The following is a 22260-nucleotide window of genomic DNA, read 5'->3' as shown; positions in this document are numbered from 1 at the left end:
TGTTTTAATAAATTGTACTGTACTACACTATTGGCAATTTTATATATTTTTTATATGCTATCGGGCATTGCGGTTGATCTGTGTGGAGCGGGTGAATTATATCTGAAGACCCCAATCCAACCCTTTCAGCGATCTAGACAGCCAACTAAAGATACCTTTCAAGGTCTGCCTGTATCTATCTAGATGTAAGTAGCTAGCAGCGGTGTGGATGAGATCCCCATGACTAGAGGGTACTGCGCAATGGTCTCTTGTCCTCTTTGATTTCAGATATACTTACCATCGTGAGAAAACCAGGAGGATCACCTGTGAAAATCTAAGGACTGTACCTTTCAGACACAGGACCAGAAACATTATATCAGGTTCACGCACTTGATAGTGCGCCAAGGACTCTGTTCTCTATATTATCAGTTTGTGTATAGCTATATGGAAAGGCTTGATATTTAGTCCTAGGCAGCCTCCTATCTTCCCTCATCTCCTCCCTTATCTTGGTGGTTGTTGGGCTTTTGTGCTAATTGTGTATCCTTGAATAGTTTGGATATATTATTTTGTCACATTTTGTTTTATTATAATTTATTGTATATTATTAAGATACTGTACATATCACTTTAACAATAGGTTGAGCGCTTGATTTGTACTTTACTTTTCTCTATATCACGGGTATTTTGCAGAATGTTGGGTGATGTCATTGTATTTTGCAGAATGTGCCAGAAAAGCATGTTACTGCTAAAGACCTGACCACTGTAAAGGAATTTGGGAGATTATAGAGGATAGGGATTAAAAAAACATTGCGCACTACAGCACTTGAGCCAAAAAATACTAGTAACATGTTTACATTTAGAACCTAAGGCTGTGTAACAAGGAGTCATGTGGTTGCAACTTTTGATCAAACCATGATTCAAGCCGCCAAACTCGTCATGGTAGACCCAGTTTAACAGGTACCTACACTGAATATATGTAATTTCTTATTGTCCTGTGGACTAAACTTTGTAAGAATATGTGAAAAATCCCTGAAGGGGTTAAATAAATTAAGCATATGCTTTTGTGATTTAGTGAAATTAAAATCTGGTCAAAGCCAGTATCAGAGCTCCCTTAATATAAAGGTGAACTGTGGGTGCACAAATACCCTAGTGTGAAATATTAAGACTTACATATATCTCTTCTTTCTGTCAGCCATAGACACTCACCTGCTCTTCAGTGGAGGGTGATGTGAGACTGACAATGAGGTGTATTATACCTTTATGATAATTGGAGAATTGGTAGGGGCTCTGTCCTGAAGAGAGGAGCCACACACCTCCAAGGAACTGCTCAGTAATGCAGAAACCAGGAGAGACAACTATCTCAGGAACCAGGGGATCCCCAAAACTGAAAATAGATCTGGAGAACCCCCCGATTCACATAATGTGCAAAAGAAATGCCTTTGTTTGGCCGGAAATAATACTGACTTTTAAGATGTTTTTTTTTTTAGCCTGCTGGAGGTCTCCAGTGTAACAAATGGTTTCCCTTGAAAGATTTTGTCATATGTTGCCCATGTTGCATGGAATATAGACATACCCATGTTGCACCTGAGCTCCTGCTATGGTGATTGAGAGCAGGGGTTTACTTGCCTATGCAACACAATATTTTAATCTATTTTCCAATTTCTTTTAGAAGTGGTAACTGCTACACTGAGAAAGATATTGTAACATCTGGAATATATCATGATAAGTAAAGTATTAAAACTGACTGCATGGGTAAACAGTCTTATTATCACAGACAGGAAAAATGAGATACTTATGCAGTGGTAGGACCCATGAGACATGAATATGGCGATCTAATTCAGCTAATTATCCTAACACTGGAAGATGTTCATAGTAAACTTTCAGGAAATATATATTTTGCATTATCTTCCTTGATTACTGGCAGATGAAGCTGAATGAAGATTCTGCACACATTTAATGGAGCAGTTGCATATTTCACAGATTTCCCTGCAGGATAATGTGTGCAAGTGACATTTTTCAGCAGAAAGCAATGAACACTTTTGAAACATAAATGGTGTCTTGGTGATTGCGGAGGACTCGGTGATAGCAGGTGCTAGAAAAAAAATACTATGATCACATTGTAAGAAAAAAAGTGTGGGGCGAGCAGAAAAACACTACATTCACAACTTACAAAACCCAATCTATATTTTATTAAATGAGCATTACTTTTTGTGTTGATGGGTTTTACATGATGTTAAAGATCTTAAGACATATGTAGTTTGCATCTTAATGTTAATCCTAATTTGTCATAAAAATGGTCACATACATTAATAAAATCAGTGGGCTATTTGTACTGAGTAAAATGTTTGGGGAAATTAGGGGATGGGTGAAGCCAATTTTGTTATTGGCATTAGTCCTTTGTTATCAATTTATGGCAATTTTTCTGGCACAGTTTGTATTAATTAGAGGTAGGTATCCCTGCACTCTATGTATCAATAATAATACTTGCAGGTGCTATGCTCCTTTTTAATGCAGATTAAATAAAGAATCTTATGGTTATGACCTGGCTCTCTGTTGCTGTGCGCTGGAACTATACATTTTGGCTATGCTCAAAGTCCGAATCTGAGTAAGATGCAATGAAGAGAAGGGAAAGTGTTTAGTGAGGGCATCAAGTAAAGATACTTGTATAACCCTAACCTTTCCCCTAGTAGTCATAGTGACTAGTGATGTCATTATGAAGTATATAAGATGGAAGATTCCAAATCAGATATTTGTGGACCCAGAGTGAGGAGGATCTCATCCGTAAGATTAATTTCAGTAATTAAGGGTAAGCAGCATAATTTATTGTTTTCTATATACTGTACTGTAGGGAAAGTATCCCAGTGTATGGGGCCCTATAGATCTATTCTTAAACTGGTCACCTGCCACAGTAGAATAGTGAGTTCCTTGTTACAGGTTCTCGTCAAGGAGACCTGGAGGAGTAGCTGGGGAATTACTTACGGTAGGTCCATTAGTTCTGTTCCCAGTAATAGGGTAGAATGCTTGCCCCTACTCATATCTCTCATGGTTGAGGAATACCTGTTCATATGTATCTAATCTGCAACAAGAATCTGCCTTTGTATAAAAACCATGCAAGTAAACAAAAAAGAATTAGCAGCGCACAGCCACGGGAGCCAGGTATGAAGGTATATAAAAAATTATTAGCAAAACATCACTAAAAAGGTGTGAAAACCTCCTACATGTATCGCACCGTAAGGTGCCTTATCAAGGAGTATAGTAGTGACCACAATAATCAGCTTTAAATAGCACTCAATGCTTACATTTCGTGCCAAATCCACCCCCCCCCCCCCTTCTCGTGGTGACGTCATGATGCCGGTTGCACATGCGCAATCACGCACGCACAAGCGCCCACACGAGGCCACCATAGAGGGAGTATCTGGGGTTAGCCAACGAATCAAGCTGTGCAGAGCAGGCTCACACAATCCGGCGACGTCAATGAGCCGCGCACATGCACACAAGAACATAGGAGCACGCCAGAGCAGTGAGGACCTGCCAGCACAGCCACATCATTGTTAGGGTAACAAATGTAAACAAAGAAAAAACAATCAATATTGTAGACAGATATAAAGGGACAGGACAAAAAGATCAACTAATAAATCACAACACCCCATCTGGAAAATAACTAATACAGGGAATTCCAGATGGGGTGATAGAAAAAATGAAACAGATAATAAACATATGTAGCCAGGTACCCCCTGGCTACTAATTTCCCTGCCTAAAACATAAGTCCTGGTACCAGCGCAGGCAGTGTTAGGGTTAAATCTTTGCCCTGCTGCAGTAAACAGCTCCTTAGAGTGACGGGGGGGGAGGGGGGTTGCCTAAGGCCTAGGTACTGCCCACACCGGGGCTAAGACCTGGGACCCTTTCCTGGTAATAAAAAGAGGTTGCAGCCCAAATTTAGGTTGTTGTAGACGTGTGGAGCCAGGACTCTGGTTCACCTTCTATCCCCTCCCTAAGGGGAGTGGGAGCATATACCCCATACTCTATCAGGGAGCATGGGAAACAAGGAGAGACTCCTGGTGCCTCAAGCTCCTTGGGTTGGCTCCAGGGACCCAGAAAAAGGCTGGTGTACTATGTCAGTGTGCTGTGATGTATGCTGTACCAGACTAATAAAGACCACCATTATGTTTTACTCCTGCCTGAGGCTGCAGTCTTTCAGGGGGAGGGAACGAGGTTTTCCTGCAGGGACTGCACCTATCTCTGATAGGCCCTGCTGCAATGGAGGCGCTGCACCGAATATAAGAGCTACAGATCCGAAAGCCTGTCCTGTCTATCCCCACTAACACCGGCGGACACTCAGAATCCTGTAAGCCTAACAGGTGAGCAGCACTACACCAGTAACCAGACCCAAATGTCCCTTCGGGTGGGGGAAAAGGGGTTACATTTTGAGGCGCTGCTGAGATCTAAGAAAAAGGCAGGTTTTACAGCAGAATGGATCTTCCACGTGCCAAACTGAGAGGTGTCTGAATAACACTGTATCAGGGCCATATTTTGCGGAATTATGGGTAGTGTACCTGGGGGCTCTTGGGATCCGAGGGACCAGAACCCCCTGAAGGGGAAACTATCACATGAATATCCAAAACTCCATGCGAGGCTGAGAGGTGTTTGATAACCACCGTATCAGGGTGATAACCAGATGGATTATGTGTAGGGTAGTTGGGGCTACTACATGACTTTCCACCTAAAGTTGCTCAACAGTATGTGCGAGTAGCGTGCCAGGGGGGCTCTCGAAATTCGGGAATCCAGAACCTCCGTTAAAGGAGCTGTGGCAATACAATAGTGGTTCCTGCCAAAACGGGAGAACCGCGTGGTAAACTTTGCAAAATTGTGCAGGGCTTGACGCGAAAGCTGAAGCCGCGCCCATCTTTTAGTGCCTTGAATCCTGCATCCACCTGGGGGAGGGGGCTCTGAACTGAACTGATTGCTGTGACAGCACTAGGGGCGTAGCCGAATACTACTATCGCACCCTCAGATGCACGTTGTGAATCAACTGAACAAGACCTATTCGAGACTGCTCCCTGTACTAGTGATATGATGGCTGAGAAATCTGCTACTCAGTAAACACCTCCAGGAGGAATCCTGATAGTGCAGATTAACGGGGAATACTTTCTGCAATGTGTATGCTCATGCTGTGATTACCCTGGTGGGGAATTATCAGTAAAGTCCCGCCGAAAGAGGTGTGGGGCACCTCATCTTCAGCCAGTACTGCCGCCACCACCCACGCCTACCCAGAAGGACGTGTGGGTCTTCTATGATTTGATTTGTGGCCTGCAGAAGCTCATGGAGAATGCCTCTCCCAGAGAGAGCAGGGCTGCCTGTTAGCTCTATACGATATGTGCCAGGTGGACTGGCGTTGCATTAAGAAGGGCCAATGCCATGACTATATGGCCTGGATTGATGAATTGGGAGCGGGTTCCCTAGAAGCGGCTGCTGAGGAGGAATGGTGTGGTCTCAATTCTGAAGCAATTTGTGACTGTGTGCGAAATACCTGTTGAAATGCTCTGGGAGAATGGACCTTTTTCACCATCCCTAGCGGAGCAAGCTTGGGCAAACTACTTGCGAGCTACTACCGGCTCCATGCTGATGACCCCAAGAATGGTCGTGGTACTTGCCATTGTCTAGGGTTGGAGACATCAGATAGTCATAGTGCGGCACCGGGGTCCAGGGGTAGAGAAGGTAGAAGTCCAAATGAGAGCCGAAGTCAAAGGTCAAAGAAGGCGTCCAGATACCTCCATCCAGATACAAGCCAAAGTCAAACAGGAGCAAGGAAGGCAAGGCAAGGGTTAAACAAGGCAATAGCAAGGCAGAAGGGTGCTTGGGGCAAGCACTTCATCATATAAACAGAAGTTGAATATAACAAAGTCATGTCAAGAGGGACCCATATAGACTGCTGACCCCATTGTACTCCACCCAACTAGGTGAGCAGGTCACCGGAATCTAAAATGAAAGAAGGAAGGCTCCTAATATAAGGCTGTGGTAATGCATGTGCTCGCCACAAACCAGGACCGGACCATGGGGCTGAGGTGGGGATAGTGAAACACCGACCTGAAAACGCGAAGCCGGGTCCGGATTGCAGATTCTGTCTTCGTGGGTAGCCAGGTCAGGGTTGGAGATAGCAGGGTAAACGTTATCCAGCCTGGGGTCAAGGCAGGTGGCACAGGAGCGATTGTATTGTATTGTATGTCTTTATTTATATAGCGCCATTAATGTACATAGCGCTTCGCAGCAGTAATACACATAGTAATCATATAAATAACAAATAATATACATAACAGGTCATGAGAATAAGTGCTTTAGACATAAAAGTAACATTAAGGAAGAGGAGTCCCTGCTCCGAGGAGCTTACAATCTAATTGGTAGGTCGGGAGAACGTACAGAGACAGTAGGAGGGAATTCTGGTAAGTGCGTCTGCAGGGGTCCAAGCTTTATGTATCATGTGTCCAGTATTATCCACAGCGATGGTTGAGGTCACAGGCCGGGGTCGGTACCAGGAATGCTTCAGCGAGAGCTTCAGCATAGGAGCTTCAGCGTAGGAGCCTCAGCACAAGGGAAGGTCTACGGAACAGAGCAGCTATAGCACATGGGATCCAGCACAAACGCTACAGCAAGGATGTTTTAATCGCTAATCTCTCTCGCTTGTTTAAATTATCATGAACAACATGGGAAAATGAGAAACCTTGAGATAATAATCGTAAGTCTCTAATAACCAAGTTTCTAAAAGTGGTCACATAATGACTTTTTCCATATAGAGGTTAAAAGATAGATTTTCCACTTAATTCAGACTTCCAATTGCTGAAATCAGGGATAAGGGAGGCCTGGTAAGCCAGTCCTTCCTCTTACCGGAGCTCATCCATATAATGTAAAAAACATAATTCTTTAAAGGAGTGAGTCCTATCTTCATCAATAATGGGGGTAATAGAAGGGGTATCATCAATGTTATCAGAAGATGTATTAACCAAATAATTTCCTCCTCCATTCCCCTCTTCCTGAGTGTCTGATTGTTGAAAGAAAGATTTGAGAGTTAATTTGCGCACAGATTTTTGTACATCAATAGCTGTATTAAATAGATCACAGTCCATTGTTGGAGCATATTTTAACCCTTTACTCAAGAGAGCAAGCTCTGAAAGGGAAAGGTCGTGACCTGAAATATTGATTACATTAGTGCTATCTTCTAAAAGTCCTTCTTTCTCTGTGGCATCCGACTTCCATCTCCTTTTCTTCCCTCTCCTGGTTCTTTTAGATTTTTTCGACAAAGAGAGAAGTTTTTGTTGTTGTTGTTGTTGTTGTTGATGATGTTGCTGCTGTTTAGAGGATCTAGATTTTTTGGAGGAGGAGTCAGACTGTGCTTTATTTCCCCAGGACGTGTGTCCCTCTTGTATTGATGATTCTGCGGGGTCACGTGAACGATATCTTGAGCGATCCTCTAGGTTAGAAAATGACACAGAGTGTGATAGGTTCTCCACATCAGAAAAGTCTGAATCACCACTTTGGTAATCAGTGTTACTATTTTTCAAAATAGACCTACGAGGGGTGGATTTAGCTCCACTCCTCATAGGTCCATTTTGAAAAATAGTAACACTGATTACCAAAGTGAAGGTAAAGGTGCCATCTTTTCCTGGATTCTTATTGGGACCCTGGTATGGACGATCTTTTATAGGGTGGATCTCCTGCCAGTTGTACACCTGCTTTTTTTATAGTCAATATGATCCCTATCATACTTATTGTGGTTTTTTTTGCCATAATATTAGTTGACAATATTGAATCAAAACCTTTAAAACCCTCTAGGTCCCGGAAATTTTGAAGTTGAGATTGTAGCTCTTTCACCTGTTTTTCCAAATACTCCCTTTCTTTAATTTTTTGTTGTACTATTAGTTCCATAAATTTAAAGGAACATTGATCTAGTGTCATAATCCTCTGTTTTTCAAAATCTGGGTCTGCAAACCCAAAGACGGGTGCTTTTTTTTACCCTTAGTCCCCCGGGAATCCTTTTGTTTTTCAAATAGTTTTCCAGGGTAACTATGTCCCACCAAGCTCTTGTATTTTGAATCAGTAGATTTTCTAGTCTTTGGAAGTATGTTTTTAAATCAGCGATCTCATGCGAACCTGCATCTACAAAATGTTCAAAGATCTGTAAGGCCTTTTTCTTTCCTAGCGAGTCATCAAAACAATTAAATGCGTTCATAGATGGTAAATCCTGAGTAGTGTTAATGTCTGACATGGAACATAAAAATAAAGAATATATAAAAAAGAAGAAAAAAGTATATCCACTCTGATGATGGTGGGTGGAATACAACCTGCTCCCTTGTAATTGAAAAAAATGTGTATATATTGAATAATAATCCTTTATCTATGAGCAAACCCACACAATGTAATAGTCAGTTAAAGGAAGAGATAGTGAGTGCCCCAACAGTAACAGGATATTCCATGGAATAATAACTTCCAATATGTAATACATGGACAAAGAACACGGTAAACTCATTGATTTGGAGTGGTTTACTAAACAGGACTGTGGAAAGTCTTGCAAGTATAATATTCCCTCCTGAAGGTAGCAGCCGGTGCTGGTGTCCCACAGTGCTGCCGCCTCATAGGTGGTGAAACAATGATGGTTCAAATAAGACAAAGGTAACTCACATAATTTTTCTGTCTTGAGAATGTCCTTATGAATAAATGACTTGTAAGTCCTCACCCACTCCTAGAGTTTCCTTGGTGTCCTATGGGGACGTGACCAGCCGCAGGTAAGTAGATCCAAGCAGGTAAACAAAAAAGTATGAGCAGCGCACAGCCAAGGGAGCCAGGTATGAAGGTATATTAAAAATTACTTAATTAGCAAAACATCACTAAGAAGGTGGGAAAACCTCCTACATGTATCGCACCGTAAGGTGCTTTATCAAGGAGTCTGGTAGTGTCCACAATAATCAGCTTTAAATAGCACTCAATGCTTACATTTCGTGCCAAATACTCCCCCCCACCCCCCCACCACCACTTTTCAGACCCTGACAATTAAGGTAAAAGAACCGCTGATCATCATTTACACCTCTATAGAGACATTGGGACACTTTGGGTTGTCCCCTTTTCTGTTGGCCGGGGGAAGAGATGTTACATACTACTGTATAAGATCCTTTACATCACTGGAAGACTTCTCAAAGCCTACTGACTGAATAGGCTGCAAGGCCTGACTCTCTCATTACATATAGGGATTTGTGAATGAATGGTCGCATATGTACATACTGTACGTGAGAAAATAAAGATGTTTGTAGTACTGAAGTTGAATAATACACTGGCATTTCCCACATATAGTACACTATGTACTGCAGATGATATGCATGCCCATACTAAGCAAGTGCCGGTCTCTTAGGGAGTTTACATAGGTACCTGTGATTCTGGTTACTCAGGATGCGTTACCTTGTCAGGGGTGCTGGTCCGTGCAGGCTGGGCATGTATGCAGATACAAATGATGGGCACCAGGAACTTTATAGTTATAAAAACAAGCCGCTTTATTTACAGGCTGTACATGTATAATGTGTTCCTCAGATACATAGAGTGCATGTACTCCTAGGGAGGTGCTTTTCCTTTAACTGGGGTTTCTGTCACTTTCTTGAGTGACTCCCTCTCTCATTGGATCCATGCATCTCAATGTACCTCCAGGGTCCCATCCTGGGCTACCATTACTCACTGTATCTGAGTGGTCCTCATCCCTGCACTCTTTGCTGCAAAGCTCCTCTGCAGCACTCTATTGCTGAGGTAGCAGGGGTGTCTCTTTAGCCATTTACACCTCATTCCCTCGGGATCCTTGTCCAGGTACTGTATAGTTATCCAGGTACTGTATAGTTATCCAGGTACTGTATAGTTGTCCAGGTACTGTATCGTTGTTCAGGTACTGTATAGTTGTCCAGGTACTGTATAGTTGTCCAGGTACTGTATAGTTGTCCAGGTACTGTATAGTTGTCCAGGTACTGTATAGTTGGCTTCTTATCATTGTTGATCCATCTGAGTCCCATGGCTACAGTTGGGATAACCCCTAAGGCAGGGGTGCGCAAACTGGGGGGGGCACAAGATTTTTTTTGGGGGGGGATGCAGTGCTTATAGAGGCTCTTCCCCAAAGCATTTAAATTAAATGCGGGGGGACTACGCAAGGCCTCTGTAAATTCTCTTAACTTGTCTCCAACGGTGCGTCGCAATGACACCAGAGACACGATAAGAGGAGGGGAGAGTAGGTAGGGGGCGCAGGGGAAAACGTTTGCGCATCCCTGCCCTAGGGGACACAGGCGTTCCCTATGGAAATCCTGGAATCTTCAATTGAATCATGGCCAGGGACCTTACTTCATGGGGCACTTCCCTGACTACAAAACTACAAACGGGGATATTGTAATGATATACAGATGCAGCGTTCATTATTTTAACAAATCACGGCGCCGTTTTCGTGTGCGCTGCTGTACTCCGCGCGGCATGAACGCCGCCAATTGCCCCAAGCACGCGTTTATCACGGTTTCTTTGTTTGAATTTCATGGATTGTGTGCAATTAAATGCAATGAAATTAATGAATTGTAATGTGTACAGTACTGTGCTACTGTGTCAATTTCAGGCTTTTAAAAACCAGAATAATAAATTGTCATTTTCTGCACTCGTGTCTTAAGGCGGTACGGTTGGAAGAAATCACGCGCCATGACATGGGTATTCCGAGGTATACACCGCGTGAATTGTTTCAATAAGGGCCGCTGCATCTGTCTTTTAATAAACGCTAAATATACTCGCTTACTGGGAAACTAATCACATCACTTGACTCTGAGGCTGCTCAAACTGTCCCTCCTCCTTGGAAACTAAGTTCCAGAAGCTTCCCCCTTTCTATTTATGGCCCATCAGACAAGCCCAAGCCCAGAAAGGGGGCAGGGCTTACCCTCTGCTGTCTCACCCCAGGACCACGTGAGAGGGATGGGGCATTACCTGTGTGGGCCCACACTGTTAATCCCTTAAAGTCATAGTAATCCCAAAGTGGGGTTACACTAGTATAATAGTAAAAAGGTGGATGGTGGACTCTGGTTTTTCCAGCTGGCAAAGGAGGCTGGAACGTTTTCAATATTTACAAGCAGAGATCAGCTTTGATTGATTAATCAGCCTGCAGACTGAGATTGCTATTCCCCATATAACAAATTGTATTAAACAACAGCATCTTCATCATGATTTTCTCTGTCATACGTTAAGATAATAAAAAACTGATTGATGTAATTGTGGCTTGAATAAGAAGTGTGAAGTTTTCAATCTCTTGCAAAAACTAAAGTGGAATTGAAAATTGGGTCCCTTTTTTTAAACACTTGGCAGGTTTAATTACTTCAGGTGAAAGGAAAAAACATTGTCCATGCAATGCATTATGGGGATTTTGGCCCAGATTCGCTAAGCAGCGTTAAATTTGTGAAAATAATACTACCTTAAGCAAAACAGAAATGGACAGTATTTTTTGCTACACTATGTTTGAATAAGATAATTATATCCAGAAATAACTACAGATGTAGCTGGCCTCATTGTTCCCCGTGATAACGTGGCATATCCTGTGATATTTCACAATATCGGAGATTTGTAAAGGATTCGGTGGCAGTGTTGGTGCAGAATCACTCTGCTCTTCTGCTTCTATGTGATTATTTGTCTTGCACCCTCAGATAAAGTGGCTCATTGTTCAGTAAATATACAGTAAACATACATTTGTAATATATATGTAACGGGTATTCCCCCACCCAATCGCATATAGTGTTACCAGGTGTGGTGCTTTACCTGTTAGGCTCACAGGAGGCCTAAACCTCCGCCACGGGGAGCCTGGGGCACGTATTAATAATAGGAGTAACCTCGTACTCGGTGCAGCGCCTCCACCTGCGATGGCTCCCACCAGAGGGGGAGGGGTTCGTCGCAGGACAATATATATATATTCCACACACAGCATGTAAAACAACCAATGACTTTACTAGTGCAAACGTACTTGTGCAAATGATCAACAGGTGTGCCTCCCTAGAGGAAACACTAACTACTGCGTCTCGCAGGACGCGACCCCCTTTCACCGGGTGATCCCATCCTGTGTCCAGTAACCCCCACATAATATGTCCCTTCACGTGAGATAGATATGACTAGTCCCGTGTGAGTATAATATAGTATAGTTGGTGCACTTGGTGATGGTTACCTGCCGAGCACTCCAGTGCCCGGGCCTGCCAAAGAGCTTCACAAAGGATCAGACGACAGCGGACTACAGGAACTACCGTCCGGGGCGATCCCACCCGGATGGCTGCTGCAGCGACAGCAAAGGTCTGAGCCCAGACCTCTGGATGGACGCGCAGCGTCCGCTGTGTCCCTAACTGACTCTGGATAATAAAAGGAAGGGTCCCTAACTTGGGGCCTGTCCCTGAAACACTCAAAGCTACTGGTGACTCAGGGCTATCTGGGGCCTAGGGGGCTGCTGGCCTAGTGCAGGGAGTCACTGACTCCTGCACTCTACCTCCTTCCCCTAGCTGCTCCTGACGCTGACTGACTAACGTGCTCAGAGCCCGCGAAATGTATATTATCTCCTCTGCAGGGAGATGCTGTAGCCCTATTGGCTCCCTGGGGTCATGTGGGGCGCTCCTTAGGCTCATGGGATATGTAGTCCCTCTCTAGAGCCCTCTGCTGATTGGCTGCCATTGGGCTCGGCGGCCCCCGCGATTGCCAGCAAGGTGAGGGGGGTTGACAGGCAGGGGGAACCTGGCTAGGACCGAAACGTCGGTGTATGTGCCTGCTATTTAATACAATTCTTTTTTGTTACCAAGTGTGCTGTCTCTTCCTTGCTGTGTGTACTTTGGATTCTCTGGACTCTTTGGTCTGACTTGTAAGGAGCCTTTGATTATATTTATTCATATGGGACTAGCACCTGTTTTCATCTGTATTTGTGTGCCATCTGCTCTGTTACACTATATATATATTGTGACAAACGCCCCTCTTTTGTAGTGCTGACGTCTGTCTGGGTTCTTCCCGACATAGTCTTCTAGGGTTATTTAATACAAAAACAGGATCATGCAAAGTATTAAGCTGCTTAACTCAGGCTTCTGCCTGCTTTATTTTCATCCAAGTAAGGTACTGCAGCTTTAACATGTGTAGGTTAGAGGTACTCAGATACTTTCATTCAGTAGTTCACTCATTTCATTGTTACAGTATTTCCCACACTGTTATTTCAAGTAAAAAGAAACCAAATTATATAAACAAAATCCTATCCCTTTCAGGGATCTAACTACACATCAAAATCAGTCTCTCTAACAGCTGCTGGCCAACTAAACTGGTTCCCCAGCTTAAAACAATGCTCTCTCATTTAGGGTCACAAGATACAGCACAGTCTTTTAGCAACAGCAGTAACCATTTGTTTGTCTTATCTGTTTGGGGTGTCCAGGCAAATCCTCTGGTACTGTGATACGTGGAGAGGCCGTCAACCTCGATACTGGATGCAGGAGAGTAGCGACACCCACAGCCCCCAGGCTCCAAGGAGAGAGAGTGAAATGCAAAACCTCTCTGCTCTAAATACCTGTACATGTGATTAGAAGAGCAGGTGAGGGAGAACTAGAGCCATTGTAATCTGTGGTCTGGATTTTCCATCCAGCTGCCTGAGTTAATGTGAAGCTGTGGAACGGATCATTTTTAGCTATTCCTGCACTTTCTGCTCTAAAATGGGGCAGAAAGCTGCCTAACATCTTTGGACTATGTCACATATCCCCCTCCCCAGCTCACACCTACTGGGGTGAGCGGCCATGGACCTCACTGGGGTGAGCGTCCTACCTGAAATACTTGAGCTAACTCCTCAGTACAACATTAAGTATTCACATGATACGAATATGAACTTCATTATAAATTTACCAACCGAAAAGGGCATTTTTTTTTTTTTTTCCATATTGTAAGCTACCAATATTTTTTCTCTTGTACTACAGCCTTTTAATCTTAAGGGCCATCAACCCTGTATATTAATTTGTAGTTTAGCTACATTTTCAACACAGAGAACCAATATAACATTGTAATATTGACAAAATGCTTATTTGCATAGTTAAGTGTCCGTGACATAGTCCACACGTGTAATAAAAAAAATAAATCGGTCAGTTCCCCCAAACTTTTTTTTTTTTTTTTTTTTTTGACTTCCAGTCTATTGCATCCTTTGACTTTATTTCATAGCCCGCTGCAACCTGCAAATGACTGGACTGTTTCTTTAGCTTCTGATGAGACCCTTGGACCAGATTCTCCTTGGCTCCACAGTGTGGTCCAGATTGGTGAGATATGGAACTATTCAGGCGCCGTGTTAACCTTCGTTGTTTTTTCTTTTCAATCTTTGATTTCCCTTTTGTGGCCATTACTAGGCCTTTGGGTTTTGGAGACCTAGTTGCCTCTGTACAAACGTAGTCCATATTAACCATGTCATCAGGATCTGTCAACAAGTTTGTGTTTTCAGGAACTGCCACCCACTTGGCTAAAACATCTTCTGTGTTGTCCTGGGTGTGTCCACTAGTTTGATAATCTTCTGGACAACGTAAATGAAATTGAGGATCTGGATTTTTGAATTCCAGATCAGGGAGTATATTCTCAGGAGTGTGCCTATCTGTTTCTGGAATAACAGCAGCACAATCAAAGTCAATTATTTCTCCTTCCTCTTTGTCATCAGTGAGGGCATTGAGTTTACTTTCCCTGGTCTCCTTTTGTGACCGTGTCTCTTTTAGCCTTGGAATCTCTTTCTCCAACTTCATCTTTATAGCAAATCGTAATATTGCAACAGCATTGAAGATACACGTATAGGAACGTACCGCTTGCTTGGTTAGGAGGTAGGATTGATAGCCCGACTGAACCACTTTAGCCGCTTCTCCCATGTCCGTCATCTGTTTCAGAGCGAGGTTTAACTCTGTTTCATTTTCTCTATTCTTGACCTGCAGCTGCAGGTGCTCCTCCCGGGTCTTGTCCAGCTCCAGCTGCAGCCGGGCCCCCTCATTTGCCGTGTGGTCCAGCTGCTTGTAGATATCGGCCATCTCGCTTTTATAGCGCAGTGTCAGGCAAACCACCTGACGGACGGACACCTCCTCTCTCTTGGCGCACTGTATCTCACGCTCAGCCATCTGCTTCTGCAGCTCTCCAACCTGATCGTGCCAGACCTCCCTCAGGGTCTTCACCTCTTTCTGGTGCTTGCTCTGGGTTTGCATCAGCGCCTCCATTTTTTGGAGCTCTGCAGATTGTGTCGCCTGGATCGCCGCTGATTCTGTATTCTGCAGTGCTTCCTGCATTTCTAACTTTTCCTGGATCAATTGCTTCTCCACTTTTTCTGCTTGGTGAAGTTTCTCATCACCTTCACTGATCTGGTCAGTCAAGTCTGAATTTTTCTGTGTCAGACTTACATTCTCTCTTTTTACAGTCTCTAAATTACTCAGGGTATTCTCATAGGTTTCCTTCAATGTACACAGCTCTGTGCTGCGAGCGTAGACCTCATGGCGTGAGAGTTCCAGCTCTGCTTTAAGCGCGCTAGCCTCTTGCCGAGAAACCCCCAACTCTGTGATGAAGTTTTGCACATCTTTCTGGGACATCTCATAGCATAGTTTCCAGTCAGTTCTTGTTTTCTTTGATTCGCTTGGCTCTCTGCCTATGATGGTAGCAGTAGCCTTTGTCATCTCTAGGCGTGTCGTCATTCCTGGGACGATTGCGCCAGGCCCTATGGGCTGTTGCTCATCTCGGCGCCTTTCTGACGCATGTCCTGACAGTGCAGGTTCAAGTGGCTCGGTCACTTCCCCTGTGACTTGAGGAACAGTTTTCTTTCTTTTTGCTTTATTAGCTCCAGAGATATCAGTGGTCCTGGGCACACACTCACTGTTATCAGCTTCCACATCTTGCTTGCACTCACAGGGCGTTGCTTGCTTTTGCAGCTGTTTGTCTTTGAAAATTTTGGGGCACACATCTTCCATGTGACCTACTTCACGACAGGCCCAGCATACTAAATTCATATGTGGGTACGGCTCTCCTCCAGGGTCGTGATCATAGTATGGCCTGAAGGGACACTGTTTTGTATGGTTACGTACATTACACAACAAACATTTCACGTCGGCCATTTTAGAAACCCGGCAGGGACAATTGCTAGCTGCAATTTCACTCACTTCAGCAACTTACATACAGCACTTGCTAGCTGCAAATTCACTCACTTCAGCAAAAGGCATTAGCTTTACAAACAGCACTTGCTAGATGCAAAAAAAATTTTTTTTCTTCAGCAAAACATTTTGGTTTTCTGTTTGGGTTCAGGGTGCTATTGCATCCACACTTCGCACATTCTCTGTGTATGCTAGAAGCACAACTGATATACACAGTGGAACAGACTTCACTCATAGCATCTGTATTTTACTTCAGCTGGGCGGCCATTTTAAACCCCCGCATTTATTTGCAAACCCACAGACTTTAGTGTCTGCCCGCATTCTCCACCATATGTGACAAACGCCCCTCTTTTGTAGTGCTGACGTCTGTCTGGGTTCTTCCCGACACAGTCTTCTAGGGTTATTTAATACAAAAACAGGATCATGCAAAGTATTAAGCTGCTTAACTCAGGCTTCTGCCTGCTTTATTTTCATCCAAGTAAGGTACTGCAGCTTTAACATGTGTAGGTTAGAGGTACTCAGATACTTTCATTCAGTAGTTCACTCATTTCATTGTTACAGTATTTCCCACACTGTTATTTCAAGTAAAAAGAAACCAAATTATATAAACAAAATCCTATCCCTTTCAGGGATCTAACTACACATCAAAATCAGTCTCTCTAACAGCTGCTGGCCAACTAAACTGGTTCCCCAGCTTAAAACAATGCTCTCTCATTTAGGGTCACAAGATACAGCACAGTCTTTTAGCAACAGCAGTAACCATTTGTTTGTCTTATCTGTTTGGGGTGTCCAGGCAAATCCTCTGGTACTGTGATACGTGGAGAGGCCGTCAACCTCGATACTGGATGCAGGAGAGTAGCGACACCCCCAGCCCCCAGGCTCCAAGGAGAGAGAGTGAAATGCAAAACCTCTCTGCTCTAAATACCTGTACATGTGATTAGAAGAGCGGGTGAGGGAGAACTAGAGCCATTGTAATCTGTGGTCTGGATTTTCCATCCAGCTGCCTGAGTTAATGTGAAGCTGTGGAACGGATCATTTTTAGCTATTCCTGCACTTTCTGCTCTAAAATGGGGCAGAAAGCTGCCTAACATCTTTGGACTATGTCACAATATATATATATATATATATATAGTGCTTCCATAAATTAATGCATTCATTAACATGCAGTTAGAAATTACATCATTAAAATTAAGCATATTTTCTGCTGCAGTTAAACAAGAATAAATAATTCTCTCTTTGACAGCAGAGTATAAGCAGCTTTTTCAGTTGTTTTCTATGACATTTTATATATATGGTTTGATCACTTTTTGCCAGAGGGGCCAGTGACTCATTGAAAAGCAAAGAGGTGAAGATACTGTATGTTATGTGACGGTGAAGGGGTAACCAGGCCATCAATAAAGGTATTATGCCCGGCTGGTTACCTCTCAGCCCTACTTCAGGTTTTAGAGTGTCAGCTCTTCAACCTGTGTATTGTACCTGGAATGAATGTAATTATATGACAATAAAGATTTTGTGTGTGTTTTACCTTTCCAGGAGTGCTAACCAATGGAGATCTCAGGCTATGAGTTTCAGGAAGGGCTTTGCGGTAAAAGTTTTGTCAGAATATGTCTAGGTAAAAGGGGCCCAGAGTTGCTGGTTACCCCAAAAATGTATCCGGTAATCAGGTCATATTCCCGGGGACATATAGGCACATCACTCCGGTCAAAGTCCTCCCTTGAAAACCATTACGCGTCTCACCGCCCGGTTTCCCTGCTTCAGCACAGACCAGAAATTTAAATGGGGGCATAGGGATTTGTATATCCCGGGTACAGTCAAGGTTCCTTAAGTTAGTGAGGGTCCCCCTGTATATGTCCAGGTACCCCAGAATCAGTAAAGAGGTTCTGGGGGGTTTCTCTAACTGTATATTAAGTTGCGAGAGGTTTTATGAAACCTAAGTCCGAGTTTCAGTAAAGGAAAGAGATAAAGCCCTGGGGGTGCGCCTAAGCATTTTTTTGGTTCTAATGAAAATTAGGTTTCCTTAAGGGAAAGAGCTATAGCTCTGAGATTGAAGCTAAGCATCTTTTTCGTTTCACTGTGGGACTTAGAAGAAAAATGGAAACTCTTTTTCATGTTTTATAAAATGTTTAATAGCCAATGTGACTATAAGGTTGACAGTCTAAGTCAGGTTAACAGTGTGTGAGGGATTTGGCTAGTGGGCATAAAAGTATATAGTCCCATTCTATCTCTTATAGCCCAAAAGACTTAGAAAGGTAAAAGTATATTTTTATTAAACTGAGATGTTTGTAAATGTATTATAATTATAAGCTGGGACTTTCAAAGATGATTCTCTGAGGGGGGCTAGTGGGCTACCAATTTGTGGTGCCACCGGGTCTGCCCTAGATTCGTACTTCAAATTCACAGATACTGTCAGAGGTGTTAGAGCCACTTGGGCAGGATGGTTAGGTTGAGTACCCACGTCCAGGAAACAATACAAGCCATCGCGGCTAGCATTTTCCTTTCCAGACTTTGAGGCACCTAACCCAGTGGGTGGCTTCTGAATAACAAGTGGCTAAGGTGGCAAACTCGCGCATGCCCTCGCTACATTCAGAAGAACCACTTGCCCAGCTTTGGAAACTGGCAGCCTTCTGATTGGCTGGTTGTAAAGTTCCCAGGCTCGGATTGGTTGTAGTATTTCATGAATGAATCTGAAATACTATAAGAAACCCAGCAGCCAATCCGGACCTCAGATTCTAACGCCAGGACAGCAGCGGCAAATTTGAACTCACCAAAAGATGCTCTTGGAGAAATAGACGCGAGCCCGCTTCAGAAATTTCAAGGCTGAAAATGTTCTAAGTCCCACTTATCGGGGCCAAGTTCTGAGAACAGAACATAGCAGTCGCGGCTGGAACTACACGCCGAAAAGACTGCCAGGACGTTTGGTACTATCTCCCGGTTAAGGGATTTTGGCCTCTCCGGCAGAGATACAGCGGTGGCGTCTGGTAATTCATGCCAAATTGAGTTCCAGAACTTTGCGGGCTAAGTCCCGGTCAACTTTGTTTTATGGACTATTTCAACTAGGAAAGGTTAGTTTTGTAGCCCAGACCCCCAGTAAGTGTGTTTTCTTCTGTATATTGTAATCCATTTTGTGTACGTCTGTTTCTAAGGAATAAATCGCAATTTGTTTTACTTCTTTGTTTTGCTCAGCGATATGATCCCGGTATAAAGGTGTAAATCCCTGGTCTCCCTGACATTATATGAAATAAATGTTTGCACATTCTTACTTCTTACTGTTCTACTCTCAGATTTTACAGCGGTTCTGCTATCCATCTGCTTTCTATTCAACATTGGTCCTTACGCATTTAGAATACATTTTCTTGCTCTGTTCCCTATAGTTTATTTTATTCAGCAGCATTGCTGCAGCACATCATTTTGTGACGGGTACCATTATATCCTCAGGGATCCTCATCGGGTTGCTGATGCTTTACCCACCACTGAATATAAAGTTACAGACATACGGGCACCAATCTTTATCCTTCTTCCACGGTTTTGAACTAAGAAAATATATTCCCTGCCCCAGTCCTCTAAAAGCACTTTTAAACGTATTTAAGGCAGCAACCCAATGTACTTAAAAACAAAAAACATTTATTTTTAATAGCATTAAAATCAGGGAGCTGCCTGTCGCTGATCCGCGTTATTTTCAGTTCCGGGGTTCATTCGGTGCCTGTGATTCTTACCGGTATTCAGCAGATACCGGTGTCTTTCTCTTGTGGGTACTACGGGTCAATAGAAAGCCACATCATCATCCAGTTTAAACATCGGTAACTGTACCTGTACTGCAAATATCTCGGCAACAAGGGTGTGACGGTAACTTTGCGACAGGCTATTAATAATACACACCAAAAATATAACTGGGTTGAACTGAATGAGGCTCAGATATGATAAAATATAATTTATTCATTGAAAAAGGTGAACACAACAAGATTATACAAATAACAGACAAAATATAGGCACTTACTTAAGATGGAATGATGAAATAGTCAGAAATCGTGACTAGCAGTTCATACAGCAATCTTGAAAATCACGAAAGACACGAAAGACAATAGCCATAGGCTGAGCCTGGTTCTTATACAATTATTTCCCATTGAACACAACCTAAACCCAGCCCCTCTCATAAATCAGTGGTGAGGTTGACAGTTTTCCCCAGAGTAAAACTCCTCCCACCCAAGGACATTTAAAAACTGCTTTTCCTATCTAAATAACTTCATAACTTCAGTTTAGTAGTACTTACTGGCACGCGAGCCATATTAATACATTCCGGCACGCATGACGCTCCCAATAAGACTAAATATTACCGTGTAATATTAAAATTAAGAGAGATATTAATATCTGTCTCTTAGTACCTGCTAGACATCATGTGTCTGTAATCCTTATGTGCGAATCAGTCCCACGAATACACATATGTAGCTTTAAGCACGTTCAGCCGAGGACATCTCATAATATTCTTATATTTAATAAGGTCACTCATTCTGATATCTCCTTGGGTAACCGCACCCCTGGCCCCCATAACCCCTGGTCAATAAATCCTTTGAAGCAGGGACTTGTGTGTAGAGAACATTTGTCACAGGTGCTAGATTTCACACCCAATGCTCCAGACATGGGCCTAGCTGTCTCTACCAGCAATATGTGTTAACATACACCAAACCCCCTCTGTACTTTTCACACCCAACTTCAATCAAGCCTGTTGAAGCCCAGATATTTCTGAAAAGACACCACACATATTTGTATTTTCCTAAACTGCAGCTCATTAACCCCTTAAGCCTCCCGCATCAATCCCAGTGTATGTGTTGGTGGAAATACTGGAACAGAAACAATACATTTTTACAGGGGAATATACATTAGGATGCTGAAGAAAGGTAAAAACACATTACTGGACCACAGTCCAGTTAACCCCTTGCTTCCCAAGTGAGAGTAGGGGGTGGCCAAATGGGGTGTAACCGCTTTTATCCCGGACCAAATCCCCTCTCTCGACAAAGGGGTTCCCAGAACAGAAAATAACTTGGTTCGGCATCGGACGACGTCCTGGTTTCAAGTACAGTATGTAAAAAATGTTGCATTCCTTTTTGGCCGTAATTCTCGTCTTTCAGCCAGATACATAAATAATGCCTCACCTATTGTCAGGGTATGTTCTCCTCTCTATTGCCCCAATATTTACAGTATCTCTTACTGTTTCTGCTTGACCTGGTACTTTTCTTGTCCTGCCCCCTTTACGTCTGCTTACTCTCTCCCTTACTCTTCTATCACATTTTCTCTTCTTCTTACGATTGCTTTATGCTTTTCTTCAGTTCATCAACCCACAGGCGTTTACGCAATTATACCTTATAATGTCCATGCTATTTGGTGTGTCTCTGCCCCAAGACTCACACAAATGATGTTTGACGATTTACAATTATACTTCTTCAAAAACGTGAGCTCCTTCTCAGCTTCGATTTCTTCTTTAATCTAATCATGAATACTTAACATAAAAGTTTGTCTATCAAGTCTAAGCAAAATATAGAATGCAAATATTTTCAACCAGTGTTTAAAGAAGCTAAATAGTAACAGTACTGTGCATGACATAAGAAAAATCCACCTTTGTTAAACATTGATAAATATTACTTTCACCAGATTTAATTTTCATTTGAAGTGCTGTAGGTTTGTAAATTAAAACCAATTGTGATATTCAATATCTCCTAATACAGATAGTCTTCACTATCCAACGTTTCACTTTACAATGAATGGCATATCCATTGCTTTACAATGCCACCCTATGGGCCGTTTTTCGACACCAGTATGCGTTATCCAACACCTGAATGCATTATCCAACACTCACCGCCACCGATTAACATGGGACTCACTTTACAACGGTTTCACTATCCAACGCTACAGAGCGGATTCCGTTGGACAACCGAGGACTGCCTGTATCATCACACTTCAACTACCGATTTTTACAAACACAACAACAACACTTGCAGGAACACACACAGTACTGGACTTTTGCATACTCCTTTTTCCCATCAATTAAATCCAAGGGATAGAAATTGACATTATAGCAATTTATATCTTGCAATGTTGACCTTGTATATGATACACAAAAATGTAACTGAATATAAACT

The 22260-nt window shown here is 43.0% G+C and overlaps 1 protein-coding gene across 2 annotated transcripts in view; it reads left to right on the top strand.

Annotated features, from left to right (window-relative positions):
* GSG1L (GSG1 like) overlaps positions 1-22260 on the top strand; it is a 65999-nt gene that overhangs the window by 23244 nt on the left and 20495 nt on the right. The window lies entirely within an intron of this gene.

Source organism: Ascaphus truei, chromosome 11 (genome assembly GCF_040206685.1).
Source record: "Ascaphus truei isolate aAscTru1 chromosome 11, aAscTru1.hap1, whole genome shotgun sequence".
Classification (NCBI taxonomy): Eukaryota; Metazoa; Chordata; class Amphibia; order Anura; family Ascaphidae; genus Ascaphus; species Ascaphus truei.
Note: the sequence above shows the minus strand (reverse complement) of the source record. Positions and strands in the feature narration are given on the sequence as shown.